The sequence below is a fragment of the Chionomys nivalis genome, chromosome 1 (genome assembly GCF_950005125.1).
Source record: "Chionomys nivalis chromosome 1, mChiNiv1.1, whole genome shotgun sequence".
In the NCBI taxonomy this organism is placed as follows: Eukaryota; Metazoa; Chordata; class Mammalia; order Rodentia; family Cricetidae; genus Chionomys; species Chionomys nivalis.
In genome coordinates this window covers 32278280-32295241 of record NC_080086.1, presented here as the reverse complement: position 1 = coordinate 32295241, position 16962 = coordinate 32278280, and the positions used below count along the sequence as shown (strand labels likewise).

Below are 16962 nucleotides of genomic sequence, written 5' to 3'. Positions count from 1 at the left end.
TGAGGAGGCAGTACAGTTTGCCACGCTAGTCAAGCTTTTTCCTACCCCCAATCCAGGAAACCATGGATCTTTTTCCGTCCCTGCAGTTTTCTCGTTAGTAGGATATCACGTAAGAAGATCGCACAGATGAACCTTTCTGAGTTTGGTGTCTTTAGTGCAATTCAGCCAAGAAACAGTCAAGTTACGTTCAACACTAGCTCTTCTCTTTACTGTGGAGAAGTACGCCATTGTTGGGGGTGTTACACCTATTTACCCACCTGCCATCTGTAGAATTTTGGGGTTGTTTCTGGTCTGTGGCCAGAGTAGAGATTTTTAAAAACCCCTTTTGCAGGAGCAGACAGATGATGAGATCCAGTCCAGTAACAATTTAGAAGGCCTGGACTTCTCTCGCCAGCCCCACCCAACCGATGTGTATGGATTAGTCATGCTTTGCAAGGGTATACAGGGCATCGCCTAAAATAGACTACATCCCAAGCTACAAATTATGTTAAAACCAAGCCAGGCACAGCGGAGCATGTCTGTTAACCTCAACTTTTGGGATGAAAGCTCCCCATCACCCTGGGCTGCACAGAGCCTGTGCTTGTAGTGCCAGCTACTCTGAGGACCAGGTGGAGGTTCACTTGAGTTTGGGAGTTCTAGGCCAGCCAGGGCAGCATAGCAAGATCCCCCACCTCAGAAAAAAGTTTGGAAGACTGGTAACATAGCTCAGCAAGACAATGCTTGTTTGCCACGTGTGAGGCTCCGGGTTTATGGCACATATACATGTGTGCACATGTGTGCATGTGCGTGTGTGTGTGTGTGTGCACACACACATGCCCCTGGTGATCTGTCATTGAAAACCTTCCTACAATTAACACAGAAAAACCCAAAGTTCGACAATGAGCATAGAGTAAGAGATTCTGGAACACTCAGTCTTAAATGGGACGTCTTTATCACACCCCATTGGCCAAGGATCAGGGCTCTATGTGGAAGAGGGGACAAAAAGACTGCAAAAGCAGGAAGTGGTGGGCTGCCAGGGAAGCAGGAAGTGGATGTGATTCCAAGGAAACAGTCTTGCAGACACAGCAAGATGGAGGCAGAAATGAGCTGGAAATCTGTAGGAGCACCTGCAACACCTGCAGCAGTTCAAGCCTACCACTGGGAAGGGGACATGGATGCAAGGTTCCTTCCCTAACTGAGACTCCATCTTCAGCTGATACCTGCTAGGAACAGGAAAATCTCTTTTCTCCAATGTCATTTCACCCACACCCAGGGTGGCCAACACAAAATGGACTCCAGGTTTTTTTCTGTGGGACTTTTGTTTCATTTCAACATTTTTTGTCTTATTGTTATTTTATTTGCTTGCTTTGATTTTGGTTTTTGATTTCTTTTTTTCTTTTTTTTTTTTGGTAGGGAGGTGGGGAGGATCTGGCAGGGTTGGGGAAGAGAACACATGATAAAATATATTGTATGAAAAAATTTACATAAAATAGCAAAAGCAAGCTTAACATTCATTAAAGATGGGGTGGGGGAGACGGGCGGGTGGTGGGGAGGAAAGAACCGAAAGAAAGAAAATCTCTTCACAGTGCAAGCCCAGGTGCAAACGCCTTTCAGCGCAGTCACGGAACCACTGCTGCATGTTTAAAGAGTCTATTGAACACGCATTTGCTTTTGTCTGCGAGTTACACTCACAGAATGTTTTTAAAGCTCACGCCAAATGAACAAATAGTAAATAAAGGGAATGCTGGGAGGAGATACAGACAAAGTAAATGAGCCATATTGAAGCTGGGCCGTTTGGCATGCTCTGCTTACTTTTTGACCTCTCTTCGTCTTCATCACCATCATCATCATCAGAGATCTAACCCAGGGCCTTATGCATAGGAAGCAAACTGTCTACCCCTGAACTGTACCTCCAGCCTTGACCTCCATTATGGTAAATGCCTGACATTTTCCATAAAGTAATTTTGAAAAAGTGAGGTCATGACGCCACCGTGTAACACCCCCCCACCCCCCCCCCCCCCGAGCTCCTCAGCTCTCTCTGTGTTTAGAACATAACAGGTCCGTGGTGACCAGGTCAACTGCTCTGTCACTCGGCAAGTCCTGGGGTCTCTTCTCCACTCCACTCGCTCTGGCCTCCTTCCAAGGGGGCCTGGACTTCAGGGCCTTTGTCCTTGGCCTTGCACAGGCCTGAGATGCTCACTCTTCTAAGCCAACATGGTTTGACTCCGACAGTTTTGTTCAAATGCCCTCTCCTCAAAGACCCGCTGGCCCACCGCAAACATTGGCATCCGCATTCCATGGCTCCTTGGCCTACTGTCCTTTCCTCCGGGGATCTGGAGCGGCTGAACATTTGAACTGTTCTCTGACATTTTTTTTTTTCTTGTTCCCTTGCTATGACAGTACCCGCTCCAACCAGGCCCAGATCAGTGTTGACATCTAGCATATAGTGGGTGTTCCAGAAACTCGCTGAATGAGGAATAAAGGTCTCCGTTCTCTTCTAGAGGTGTCGTGGGGTCCCTCGAGATCTTCCGCCCAAACCTGCCACCTGTGGCCTGGCTATGCTGTACTTGTTTGAGTTTGGCTGCCTGCCCTGGTCATTCTGGATCCTGGGGCTATCTTCTCAGAGATAGAAGGTACCACTGGAAGCCAGAAGACTCGGCTCTTCCTCGTGGTCCTGGGAAAAATGGGAGCCATAGCATCTCTCAAGGTGACTTTGGAGCCTTGACCTGTACTCGCCAGCACTGAGATCACACAGGTTCACTTCACTTCCCCAGTCTTCCCCAGTTTACTCATGTGCCCATAGGGAAGCCAAAGCCTACCAACCCTGCAGGGTGCCTGGGTGAAAGGAGCACGTTCACCGCCAGGTACCGCTGATAAACATTTTCGTAGCTCTCCTGGAGTGGCCAAATGGGTTTTAATGAGGCAGCCACATCATCTTTGGGGCTGTTGGCTGCCACATCCATTTTCTGAGAAAGCCTGGCCCGCCCTCTCCCGCGGCACCTTCGCCCCGCACCCTCTGCTGCTCTCTCCGCGCCCTCCCGCTCGCTCCCCGCGCTCTCGCGCCGCCCGCTCCCCGCGCTCGTGCTCCTGGGCGCCGGCTGCGGAGGGAGCCGCTCTGCCCGCAGCTGGCGCAGCGCGGGGGCGGCCGCGGGTGGGCGGGAGCCGCGGGCCGGGGCGCCGAGCATGAGCCGCCGGCGCCGGCCGCGCGCTGCTCGGGGCCGGGCTGCGGCACGAGGGCGACGCGGGAGCGACGCTGGCACGGACCGAGGTAGGCAGCGGCAGCCCCGCGCCCCTCGGGTCCTCCGGCGGCCCGTCCCCTCGGGTCGTTGGCGCGGGCAAGGGAATGGGTCAGGGAACCGGCACCGGGTAGGGCGACGTGGAACCCCGCGTGGAGTTCCTGGAACTCCGCCCCGGGCTGGACGGCGGGACCCCTGTGCCTCCTGCACCTGCCGCGCACGGGGCAGCCGCGATGAGCATGGAGGGAGCGCACCGGGTGGCAGGCGTGGGCACCACTGGCAAGTCCACTGCCCAGGGCCTGGCGTGGGGGAGGGGGTCGGGGATCTTAGGAGCTCGGGGCTGCGCAGTTGGAAGTTTCCATTTGCTCTTGTGCATTCTGGGTCCGGGGTGGCATCTCACGCACTTGCTGTTTGGCAAGGAATTGGGGCGTAAGCTCTGCATTTGAGGGGCATGGTGAGGTGCATCCCTCTGTCCCGTGGGCCGGGGTCATTTGAAGGACCGTTTGGGAGAGCAGACTTCGACAGGTACAGCTGGTTGGTTCTAGTCGGAATAAGTGTGTGGGGGGTGTGTGTATGTGTGTGTGTCCGTCCGTGTGTCCGTGTCTGTCCATCCTTCTGCCTAATGATGAGGAGGCACTGTGTTGACGGGTCCCCGCTCTCTGTGTCTCAGGCTACCTCTGAGAGATGCAGGTAGAACATACTGACAAGAGGTTGCCTTTGGGAGCTGCATGGGGCCTGAGACTTGGAGGTGGCCAGGCTCCCTCCCTCTTTTCCTATTCAGTACAGTGAAGCCCTTTTCTGTTCACTTTCCCTGCTTTTATTAGCCTTATCCTACTGTGGGACAAGGGGGGAAGACTCAGATGGTCTCCTGCCCTAGGGTCAGGTTGGTCTACAGGAGCCTTCATCTCTGCAGGGCTCTCCCACTTCTCCCTGATTTCTTCTTGTTCACTCCAGCCCTTGTGGGCACAGAACCTGCTCTGCTGGGCCTTGGGTTCTCCAAAGCAAAACAGAACCTCCTATCCTAGTAGTGCATTGGGAGGCCACGCATTTTGACTTGTGAGCCATGGACAGGCTGCAGGCGCCTCTGAGACATGGTTTCAACAGAATGACACCATGGTTCTGATGACTCCTGGGGGCATTTCCATGTTTGTCTTCAGTGACACCACTTTAGGACCACGGTACCCAGCCCAGGAAAGACATCCAGAGTGGGAGGACATCAGGGACTCTTAGCTGTGTGGTCTGGGGACAGAGGAGTGGCTTCTCTGCTGCCAGTGGATGGCTGCCTTTTACCTGGCAAATTGTGGCAATGGAAGCATTCACAGAGAACAGAGCGGGTTTGGTGTAACTTAGCAACTGCAGTCAGAGGAGGGAGGGGTGAAGGAGAGGGAGGAAGAGAAAGGAAAAGAGAAGGAGAAATGCTGGGCAGGCAGTGCATGGGCCTTGCTGAAGGGGTAAGCTGCACCTGTGTAAGGTCCCTCCTCCCAGGACATGGGTGAGGAGCAGCTCCAGGTGGTGACTGGGTCCTGGAGAGGCAATTAAATGGAAGTTGGAATATGCTGGAATGGTCTGTCTCCTCACTGGCAGAACCACAGCAGAGGGGCCTGCAATGAATATCTTAGGCTGGTGGAATTTATGACCTTAAAACTGTTGTCTCGTAGAAGCCACATGGCAAAATAGGTCAAGAGAAGATGCCCTGCCAAGGCAGGGGGCACTGAGCTCCTGACTGTGGTGGGGAGGGTCTCAGTGCACTGTGATGCCCATGTCTGCGTGGCCCTTTGCCATAGGAGAGGCCCTGTTGGAGAAGACCTGGCCAGGGCCTCCGTGGGCTCTGCCAGGTCCCTACCTTCTGCTTTCTGATGGGACTCCCCCCTCCCTCCTTCCCGCTTTCCCTCCTGAGACCATCTGCTCAGGCCATGCTCTGCTCGGGCTGCTTTTCTCTCAGAGCTTCCAGAATCTGCCTTGTGTGATTTCCACCCACTCCACGTTGCCTCCCAGGTTCCTTTGCTGTGGTTGCCCACCTCCCTCCTGCCTGTGAGTGGACACTTAGCAAGAAAGTGATGTGCTGAGGGAGAAAGCGAGGGGACGGGGGTACCGTGTGGTGTCTGGGAGGTGATGGCTGTGGGGGGAAGGGCCCTGGTGACCTCTGGTCACTTGCAGGGTCCCTGACCCTTTGGGGGTCTGGGGTAGACATCTAGCTCTCTTTTTTGGCCTATGCCTTTCTCACGTATTTCTGGGCCTGGAGACTGGGGCTATTGAGATGTGTAAAAGTTAGACACAAGGGATGTCCTGGCAAAGTTCAGAGTGGGTAGGCTGTATGAGCCCATCAGTAGAGTGTTGTTGGGTTGGGGGTCACCAGGAGGTTTCCATACTGCAATCCTGGGGTGTAATTTGGAAAAGTCAGCTGGCATCAGCAGCTTTTGATGTAACTAGAACATGGGAAGCGGAGTCAGTTCAGAGCTGGGAAGGGGCTTGGGCCTCAGGGACTTTTGTTCTAGGAGAGCTGGCCAGTGGCTGCCTTAGGCATCCTACAGTGATAGCTGTCACGTGAGGGAGCTGGGGTGTAAGTGTTATCCAGGACTGTCCCTGGCTAAGGATGACACAGATGACCATGAATGTCCCTGTAAAAACACCTTGGATCACAGGGATGCTGTGGAACATGATGTAGGATTATCCTTCCTGTGACCCTGTCCTGAGAAGCCTCTCCCTCATCATTTAATTGACACAGAACTTCCTCAGGGAATCCTTGCTTGGTGCTGGGATGTGAAATATATTACTTAATGCATAGTCACCCTCCCCACTCAAGGACCACTCTGGCTTGAGGCCAGGCTTTGGCCAGTGTTGTCCAGGGCAGCCGACAGCCTTGAAAGCCTCTCTAGCCCTCCTGAGTGGGCCGTAGATTCCTTGTGAATTCAGGGAGCAGAGCACTAGCTAACTCCTGGAAGGGAGGTATGAAATTGGGCCTCTGGGATGTCCACTGACTCTAGGTAGAATAGCCTGGGGCCAATGCTACACACACACACACACACACACACGCACGCACGCGCGCACACACACACGTATACACACAGTGGCGGGAGCTCTGCCCAACACCAGGGCACAGCATTGGAAACATGAGCCTTTTCCAGGTCCCTGGTTGACGAGTGGTAGTCCTCGGAGGTGAAGGGCTTTGCACAGGGCTTCCCTCCTCTCCTGTCCTCCAGCTCCTGCCCACCCTCTTCCAAGGCAGGCTGACTGGAGATGTGTTCTCTGCTTGCTTACAACGCATTCTCACTTCCCACTCACTCCCAGCCCACTCCCATCTGGCACGCGTCCCTCCCCACAGGGAGCCCCACTGCAGAGGCTATGGGCTCCACTGTCACTGCTCCCAGAGGCTCTGGCATCCAGGTCTGGCTGCCTGGCTCTTGGTCCTCCTTTTCCTCTGACCTCTCTGTAGGCCTCTCCAGAGAGCTTTGCTGCCTGTCTCAGGACACTCAGTGTTTCTATCTCTCAGGATCTGGGTCCTCCCTGCCACTACAACTTCCGTTCTTCATGCTGAGCTGACCCCAACTCCTGTCAGCCCCAGAATCTGGGGCTCTTTTAGCACATGAGCTGTGCTTGCTGGCTTCTTCTGGGTGACCACGGGTGTCTTATCCACTGCCATCCTATCTCCAAGCCTCGCTTGCCTCAATATCACTAGCAGCCAGCTGCTGCCCCCTCTTGCATTGAGATAACATCCAGTCTGGCCTAGCGCATCCAAGGCCTCTCCTGAACCCCCTACTACTTACTGAATCCTCTATTCTCCAGCATTCTGAACATTTCAATAACTTCTTTACTGTGATACCTTTTCCTTACAGACATGGCCTCTGCTAGGTCTCCCTTTGGCCCTTAGCATGATTTGGGGCATGAGTTTTCCTATACAGGCATGGAGTACTGGTGCCCAAACTTCTACAGCGAGTGTCCCCAAGTGTCTTGTCAGTGATCCCCTAGAGCTCAGTCTCCCTCAGTCCTTTTGGACTCCCCTCTCCAGGATACTGACATTCTGATGAGATGTGGATTGAATTCTTGGAGCCGCTGGGCATAGTGGGGAAGGGGTGAAGATCTGAGTCTCAGAACATCGTGTACAGAGATCTGAGGCATGTTGCTCTCTACCTTCAGGGAGAGGAGAGAGTAATGGACTTGAAACTCTGGGGCAGGTAGAGGATGTGGGGGGAAGGCCTGCCCAGGAGGGATGAGTGTGGACAGAGCCAGGGGGCCAGTGCCCTGTTTGTCACCAACACTTCAGTTTCTCCAAGTATCACCCTCCGACTCTACCTTAAAGAGAGAGTTCTCCCTGGATGCAGTTGCCATGACAACACTGTTAACAAAGACTAGCTTCTGTGGAGGAGGCTGGCTCACCCAGAAGCCGAGGGTGTTGGGAAAGGGTGTGCATTCTGATGAATGTATCTGCAGAGCCGTAGTTCCCCTCCCCCACTGAGGTCACCCAGATCTTGAGGACCCGCCTGACCCCTTCTGCTTTACAGGCCTCTGGTACCCAGCCCCAGCCCGTGTGAGTGTGAAGTGATTCCAGCCATAGCTGGGGCACAGGGCCAGGCTCAGGAAGCCCTCCTCCCTGGGGTGTGGAATACGTCCAGTCCTCACTCCAGACACTTTCTAAGACGAGGCACTGTGGTTGTAGAAGCCCAGACTCATAGGCCATGCTTCCCCTGCAGAGAGTCTGTGGTCCAGCTCCTCTGGGCTCTGAACGTTCACTGGTTCGCTGGCTCTGTTCCCCCTCTCTGATCATGGTTTGGATTAAATGATGCTCCCACCCCCCAGCAGGTCACAGGGTGTGATCCCCGAGCTTGTAAGGAAGCCTTGATGGGAAGATCCAATTCCCTGTCCTGAGAGCTGCAAGACAGTTGCCCAAGGTTGGCTGGGTATATCAGCTAGGATATTAGGGAAACCAGGTTGGAGGCTTACAAAGGAACTTGGGCAGATCCTAGGGTACTGAGATACAGAGAGCAGGCAAGGGGAATATGTCAGGTATTTATTTTATTATTAGTAGTGGGTTTCCTCCCACCCTGGCAGGCTGGATGAAGAGTAGAGTCCCCGGGAGAGCAGCCCAAGGGCAAGTGAGAAGTTAGCTTTTTAGGAGAGCCTAGGTCTTCCCTACACTGTCCAGGAAGTCCAGGGTCCCTTCAGATAGCTGCACTTTGGGGAAGGGCATCTGTGCTCTTAGCCTGTTCTTTCTCTGGCCCTGCTGTCCCTGGGAGCCTGCTAACCAACCAAAGGGTAGAACCTTATGATCTGCTGTGAAATCTTTCCCGTTAAGTTTCCTGAGCCAAGTCATTTATCCTGCCACATGTAACGGGGGAGGGGGAGGGATCCTCAAAGCCTTCCACGGAGATGTCGACAGTGGTCCACCTGGCAGGGCCAGGGCTGAGAGTGAACAGGGCAGCGTGGGGTGGGGGAGAGCTTTTGCATAGATGTGATCTAAAGGGAAGATGCTAGCAAGCCTGAGTCATCACCTGGGCCACACCCTGACTGATGGAGCACTTGCAGGTGTAGAAGTGTCTGATGAACAAGCAGTAAGCACACTAGTGAAGGCCGCCGCAGACGGGATCTGAAGATAACCCAGTGGACAGCAGACAAAGACGCTTCTTCAGACTAGCCATCATCACCAGGGAAGCCATGAGAGCCAGGGAACCAGAACAGACAATTCTACAGCAGTTGAGTATTGGTTAAGATTTGAGGTCCTATAGGCAACGGGTCTAGGAAGATCAATGAAAACTGAAGTCAGATAATAGATAAAAATGCAGTGAAGGGTGTCTTGGGAATGTGATCATCATGACAGCAGATAGGGCACCCCTGACCCCTGTTCTTTGAGGAGAAATCCATATTCAGGAGCCTCTTCCCAGCCCCTGTGGTGGAGAGGCCAAGAGTTGACATGAGGTCTGGATAGGTGTGCTTGAGAGAGTATGGAATGCCCTGGCCTCTCCTGGGCACCAGGCTAGAGCTTTGTCTGGAGGGCCTCCTGCCTCATGATGTTAGGACACTTGAGACCCGAAAGCCACTTTGTGGTCTGTAGCAGCCATTGCAGTCCCAGGTCCCAGATATGTCCCGAGGGGAGGCTGGGATAGGAAGCTGTAAGGACCGTTATGGCAGAAGAGCCATGGGGAGTTTCCTGCAGTGAGGACTGTGTCTGGGTGAGCCCTCATCATCAGACTGGAGAGCGGAGACAGGAAGGTGTGGCTGGCCAGAGCGGGCCCACCCTGTTCCTGCTGAGGCTTTGGTGGAATGGCCTGGGCAAGGGACGGTGTGTGGATACACAGCCTGGGAGAGTGTCCGGTCCTGTTGTCGTGTGTGCTCAGCAGCCCATCTCACACCCACCACTTCCCTGCAAACCTCCCTACCACATGTGCCATGCGCCCCTTCCCCTAAACCAATATGACCAAGAGACTGACTGACTGGTCAAGCTCTGTCTCTGTGGGATGCATTACAGCTTCTCCAGGGACTGTTACAGCACAACTGGTGTCCCTGGGGGAAATGGCATGCCAGGTTGGTCACGAAAGATGAGGGAGTTCAGGAGGTGTCTTCCATTGGTCTGCTCTTTATTTCAGGCCCCTGTTCAGGATGGAATCCCCTTGGTCCGGCTAGAGGTGGGTGTTTCACCTCAGGATTAGACACCCTTATACCTGCCTACTCAGATGATGTGAGCTGTTAGATTGAATTCAACCGAGTCATGCCTCAGTTTTCCCATTTGTTAGGTCAGGTTAAGTGCAAAGGTTCTCTGAGTACCAGGTGTCTATGAGGCAAGTCCTATTTCCGTAACTCTGAGGATCACCTAGGACAGATATGGGACTTTATGGGGCACAAGGACAGAGTGCTTCATGCGTGCCCATGAAATCTCTCCAGCCTGCCTGGTGGCTTCACTAGGTAGGCTTCAGCCTTGTGCTTGTCCGCAGGTGTCGACCAACCTACCAGGCAGTGGACAGCGGGTAGAGGGTTGGGCTAAGGCCCTTGAGTCTGTCTGTTCCAGTGGCCACACTCTTCCCAGGCCAGCAGGGGAAGTTGTAATGAGGCTCACTGATCCCTGGGGAAACCTAGGCAGAATAACCCCTGGGCCACACCCAGACGCTGTTCTGTAGAAATAATGAACAGTCTGACGTGGCATAGCTATAGGAGAATGTGTGTCCTAGGCCTGCCCCGAACAGATGGGACCCCAGGCTGTCCTGCCTTATCTCAGCTGGAGCTGTGCTGGGAGCAGCCATCCAGAATGGCCGCCCTCCTGTCAGAGGGAATTGAGTGGTGCTGGCGGGCACCCTTCTTCATCCGTCTGTTGACCTCTGGACTCCTCCTACCCTGCTCATTCTATTTGTTTATTTATCTATTCCTCCTCTCTCCCTCCCTCCCACTTCCTTCTTCTTTCCTTCCTTTTCCAACTTAGCCATCTTGGAGGCTCTGTCCTCCTGTTCTTTCTACCTGCCCCATTCCCACCTCAGCTCCTGGCATTTTCTCTACTCGCAGTTGGCCTTGTGATTTCAGGAGCCAGGTCCAGACCAAGAGCCAAGTTCCCTATGTATGGCCTGCAGCCAGGTTGTTACATGTTCTTGGGGGGCGGCATCCTCCAATCAACTCTGTTGTCTTGCTCTCTGTGTCCCACGCCACCGTCACCTTCCCTGGCCATCCTGTCCCGTGGCTCTCGAAGAGACTGCGATCAACTTCCAGGGAGCTGTGTCCTTCATCCTGCTTCTCTCCACCCCTGTGCTGCCCCCCCCCCTCAGAGTTTTCTCCACACCAAGCCTAGGGTAGCCTGGCCGTCCTCTACGAGAACCCTGCTTGCTGGACCCCTTTGTTCTTTCTGCTGTTGTTCTCAGTGAATGTTTCGGTTTCTCCTTGGGGGAGGACCACACCACCTTTCCTTATGCACACCACCACTCCCTGCCTCACCTGTCACCGGCTCTGCTCAGCCGTCCTCACTGTCCCCGCCCCAGGACTTCAAGGCTAGTGGTTTTGGCTGGGGTTGGGGCTTGGCTGAGAGCTTTGCCGCTCCTCTAGGACTCTGGAGCTCTGGTGGTTGCCATCACCTCTCCCCACGCTCCAGGTGTCTGATCTTGCTTCTTTTTTATGTCTTTTTTCCTCTGTCCTCTCAACCTCAGCTTACTGGTGACATTTTGTTGCTACATACCAACTGTCTTCCACCTTAACACAGTATGGAGGTGGCCTGGGGGGCAGGAACATAAACTTATTATTATTATTATTATTAATTATTGGTTTTTTTGAGACAGGGTTTCTATGTAGCTTTGGAGCCTGTCCTGGAACTAGCTTTTGTAGACCAGGCTGGCCTCAAACTCACAGAGATCCTTGTGCCCCTGCTTCCCAAGTGCTAGAATTAAAGGCATGCATCGCCACCACCACCGGCCCTAGCATCTTTCTTGTAGTGGGTCCCTGGTAGCCCTCGTGATCTGTCCTCTCCTGTGTCATGGTGATAGTGCGGCCTGGAGGTAGCAGAGGGTATTAAGTTTGGAGGTTAGCAGTCTTCCGACAGGGTTAGCAGTGCAAAAGCCAGGAGTGGGCAGAGCTGCACAGGGACTGCGGGGCTGCTGGGCCACCCAGGTGGCCTCAGGGAAGTCCTTTGATTACCCCAAGCCCCTGAGAAGGAGTGGTGAGAGTCTATGTACCTGGGTTGAGTGCTAACAGCAGCACTCTACCTAGAGCCCCTGGCATGTTTCTAGAATGTGGCAGGCATGGTGCGTTTGAAGTTGTGATGGCAGCAGCAGAAGGGGTGATGGAAGTGCTGGTGATGGTGGTACTGATAATGGAGGCAGTGATAAGAGATAGTGATGGTTATGTCAGGCACGTTGGTGATGGTGAGCAACAGGGGTGGGGTAGGAGAGACCCGTGGTGGTGATGGTGTTGGTGATAGAAACGGTGGTAGAGGAGACAGTGAGGGTTGTGATGAAGTTGTTGACAATGGTGCTGCGGGTGGTGATAGCAGGGATGATGGTGGAAGTGTTGGTGATGGTGGTGATGATGGTTGTGGTAATGATGGTTGTGGTAATGAAGGTGATGGTGGTGGACGTGTTGGTGAGGGTGATGGTAGTGGTGGTGGACATGTTGGTGAGGGTGGTGGTGGTGATGGTGGACATGTTGGTGAGGGTGGTAGTGGTCGTGTTGGTGAGGGTGGTGGTGGTGAGGGTGGACATGTTGGTGAGGGTGGTGGTGGTGAGGGTGGACATGTTGGTGAGGGTGGTGGTGGTGGTGGACGTGTTGGTGATGGTGGTGGTGTCAATAAGTGCAGACGTAGTGGTGGTAGTGGACTTATTGGTGATGGTGGTGGTGGTGATGGTAGTGGGAGTGGTAGTGATGGTGGTGGTGGTGGTGATGTGGACGTGTTGGTGAGGGTGGGGGTGGTGGATGTGTTGGTGAGGGTGGGGGTGGTGGACGTGTTGGTGAGGGTGGGGGTGGTGGATGTGTTGGTGAGGGTGCAGGTAATGGTGTGGAGGAGACAATGGTGTGGGTGAGTAGGGAGTGTGGGAGGGAAACTGTTATTTAGATTCTGGCAACAGAGCCATAAAAGCTTTCTAATACCTTCTTGGTTTGAGGAGGGCCTCGCTAAGCAGCAGTCAGCCTGCACTTGTGGTATGTGGGTGTGTCTGTGGGTGGCTGCACATTTGGCTGGCTCTGTTCCCTTGTCCTTACCCCCCTCTGCCCTGGACAGCTGCCCCCACATACCTGTGGGGGTCTTGGGAACAGAGCAGGTACAAAGCTGCAACCCTGGAAAACACAGGAACAGGCTGGCACCCCTGTGTCTCCTGGAAGCCAAGTTAGAATGGAAGAGCAGGAAAGAGTAGGAAAGGGAAGCTTAGCCATGATTGGACAGTGAACCACTTATTCCCAGCCCCAACTCTGCTGCCACAAATGCGTAAGGCGTTTGGGTGAGATTCTCTGTGAAATGAGCCCAGGCCTTCTTGGGATTATTCGGGGGGTGGGGGAGGGGAGTGAGATAACATCTGGAGATGAACGTCCTGGTGTATCTGACTATCCAATGAGTTAGTGGTGCTGGAGCCGAGCCTGCCTACCAGTGTAGTCTCTAAAGAGCTGAGTGCTGAGAGAGGATCTGACAGTTGCCATGGACTTGCATGGGCTGGGCCCAGGATACCAGGCTGGCCTTCGTTTCAGGGCTCCGGGTTTAGGTTGACTCCTCTGAAACCTCAGGATCCCTGCTAATCTACAGCGGGAGTCTTTACAGTCCATCCATGGGGTGGGGAGCCAAAGGACTGGTGAAGCTTTGGGTCCTCCTCCACTCCGATTCCAAAGGGGAAATAGCTCAGCATTCAGGGAGGATGTAGCAGAACTGGCTTGGCCTGAGTTTCTTGCCTCTTGTTCCTTCTGTTGCTATGGAAACAGACCAGTGAAGCTTCCTTCCCTATGCCTCACCCTTCGAAGCTGATGGGAGAGGCAGTCTGGAAGGCATAGGAGAGCAGAGGAAGAGAAGCCCCGGACCAGCTGATCCTTGATCTTCGGATGGGAGGGTGGGAAGGCAGGAGGGCGGGAGTAGAACAACTTTCCCAGGGTTTGAGTACAGAATGGTGCAAAGCCAACATGAATGCGCAGCCCCCGTCCCTCCTCAGTGTACAGATCCTAGCGCTGCGTTTATGTTAATAACATTCAGAAAGTAACATGGGTCCCCGTGGAAGTAGCTTCTCTGTCTCCAGGCTGCCGCAGACACCCTTGCTGTGTTTTCGAAATCCCCTCTGGACATTCTTGGTCTGTACATACAGCAATATGTCGCTTCATTTTATGTGGCAGAGGCTCTGTTAGGGGTCATGTGCCTTGAGTTCACATTGGCACATCTTGGAGTGGCCCTTTTGTTGTGACAGAGGGACATGAAGGTGCAGTTGTCATGTCGCGGAATTTTGGTGAACCATCCACCATACCAGTACTAAGTTGTTAGACTCTGTTTCCAGCGTGCACGGGGCCTGTTTCTCTACTCCTTCTCCTTGCCGCTCTGATGGATGAGATACACCTTAGCCCAATTTAGTTACCATTTCTCATGTAATGAATGGGATTGGACTAGGCATCTTTTCCTATGTATATGATCCTTCTGGGACTGAGGATAGAGCTGAGTGGTAAAATACTTTCTTAGCACATGGGAAGTCTTGGGTTCAGTCACCAACATTGAAAAAAAAAACCTACCTGTATTTTTATTATTAATCTGGTGTTCTTATTATGCAAAGATTTCAGCCGGACACAGCGTCCATCTTACTCTGTAATGTGGGTTGGTCAGGAATACGGAATCTCCTGCCCAGCCTCCCGAGGGCTGACGGAGATTACAAGTGTGTTCCACCATGGCTGGCTGGTCCTTTCTTCTCTTATAAGACAGGGTTTATCCGTGTAACCCCAGCTGTCCTGGAACTCGTTCTGTAGACCAGGCTGTCCTCAAACTCAAGAGACTTGCCTGCCTCTGCCTCCCAAGTGCTGGGATTAAATGTGTGCACCGCCACACCCAGATATAAGAGCTTTTCATATTAGAAAACAGATACCTTTGAAGTTCAGTTACAAATGCTTCCCTCAGTGTATCGTGTAATACGTAAGCATGGCTCTCAACTCAATTGATGTGATGTACATGGCAATGGAACAAGAGGGGAAGAAAACACAGACATCTATCTCCGTACTATATGTGAATATGTGCACACAATACTCTCTTTTAGTCTTTAAATTCCTAATGAGATAGCTCACTGACCTTTACATATGAAGTCCCTGATGTTTTTTAAAAGTTGATTTATTTATTCATTTTACGTGTATGAGTGTTTTGCCTACATGTGTGTGTGTCTGTGTAGCATGTGCATTCTCGGTACCCAGGGAGGCCAGAAGAGGGTGTGAGATCCCCTGGAGTTGGAGCTGGCAGTTGTGAGCCACCAGGTGGATGCTGAGAACTGAACCCCAGGTTCCCTGGAGGAGCGGTGAGTGCTCCTAACCACTGAGCCATCTCTCCAGTTCCTACAAGCATATTTTAAATAAAATAGGACCAAAATATTCATGACAATTACAGTTCTCTTTTCTGTAACCGGAGCCCAGACTCCAGACAAGCAGAGGAGAAAGGTGCAGAAACAGGAAGCAAAAGCCTTGTTAGTGACTTCCAAGGTGGGCAGAGCGTCAGTCCTGTTTCCGCTCCTAGTTGCTGGAGAGGCAGCACCATACAGTGGATGCTGGCTGAGAACATGTACGGCCTCCTGGAGAACCTTGTTCCAGCCCTCCAAGCTGTTGCCACCCAGTTGGCACAGTGACTGCATCTTGAAAAGGCCACCCCGCTGATCACATCAGCGGCTTCAGGTTGGTGGGGGACCATGACAAGATCAGAGCATCCCAGAAGCATGGGCCCAGCCTTGCCTTTACAATAAGTTCCTTGTCAGAAGCCGTGTGGAAAAAAGCATTCTGTAACTGCATGGATGGTAGTTTTGGTGAAAGAATTACTGCCAGGATAGGAAAATTCACACCTGGAATAAGTGTCTGTCCCAGTAATGAGACAGGCACCAACTTCCAACAATGGAAGTGGCACATTGTGGTTACTCTGCCACCAGAAAGAGCGTGACTGTCTGGTCACCCTGGAAATGGCACCACACCAGGAACTCGGTGCTGGTGTTTGCTTAAGGAAGAGAGGGCTTGTTTTAGCTCATGGTTTGGGGTGCAGTCCACCATCACTGTCAAAGGGAAGGCATGGCAGCCACAACATGAGGTCAGTGGTCACACTGCATGGTCAGGAGGCAGAGACATGTACGCTGGAGCTCGGCTCAGCTTCTCTCTTCATTCGGTCTAGGACGCCAGCCCGTTGGATGGCATCCACACACTCGAGGTTTGCCTTCTTTTCTCAGCTAAGCCTTAAAAACAATTATTTCAGTTACTCAGTAGTGTGTTAATACAAAATGGCTCAATTTTAGTGTGATATTTTAAATTTATTCTTTGAGAATTCTATACATTTATGCAATGTATTTTGATCATATTCAACCCACATTCCTCCACCTAACTCTACCCAGATTCTGCCCCAAATCTCCCTCCCAACTTTATGTCTTCCTTTTGATAATGAAATAGCCCACTGAGTCTCAAGTGCTTCCCATATACGCATGAGTGTGAGGCCATGCACTGAATCCCAGCAGCCATCAGCTGTCCTTAGCTCGGCAGCTAGGAGTAGGAGCTCCTGTGACCTTCCTGCATCCTTGCTAGGATGTCGGTTCTATTGATCTTGTGCAGGTTGTGAAGCAGGTAGTCACAGTTGCTCTGAACTCATGACCGCAGTGGCCCTGACATCTTAGAAGACACTGTTTGAGCTCCTGTCCGGAATTCTTTGATAATGAACATTAATATGGAAGAGTAAGTCAAATAAACACTTTTCTTCTCAACTTGTTCTTTTAGTCATGGTGTTTTGTCACAGCAATAGAAACCCTAACTAAGACAAATTGGTACCAAAGGTGAGGTGTTGCTGTAACAAACCTGGCCATGTTGTTGGGAGGACTGTGGAAGGTACTTTGGAACTTTTGGTTAGAAAAGTCATTGAGCGTTAAGATCCCAGCGGGATGTTCTCACGTGCTTGGAGGGTGAAAGTGTTGAGAGCAGCGCAGAAGATGGAGGCCTGGCTTGTGACGTCTCAGAGGCAACATTAAAGGCTCTATCAGGGCCATTTGCTCTTTTGAATTAACATTCTGGTCAGCTGGGGCTGAAGGGTCAGCCATGATTAGCAAGAGACCAGCGCCATTGTAGTGAAACCTTTACATTACTGGGAAAATTGATG

General features: G+C 52.5%; 1 protein-coding gene across 3 annotated transcripts in view; it reads left to right on the top strand.

Moving 5' to 3' along the window:
- The first annotated feature begins 3091 nt into the window (after window positions 1-3091).
- Window positions 3092-16962, top strand: part of Rasgef1a (RasGEF domain family member 1A) — a 96592-nt gene continuing 82721 nt past the window's right edge. Inside the window, exon 1 of one of the 3 annotated variants that reach the window (XM_057779807.1) lies at window positions 3092-3247. The gene's annotated coding sequence lies outside the window, so the exon portion shown is untranslated. Of the gene's footprint in view, window positions 3248-3312; window positions 3495-3607; window positions 3741-16962 lie in introns of those variants that run through there. The other 2 variants (XM_057779822.1, XM_057779815.1) reach the window with 2 other exon arrangements.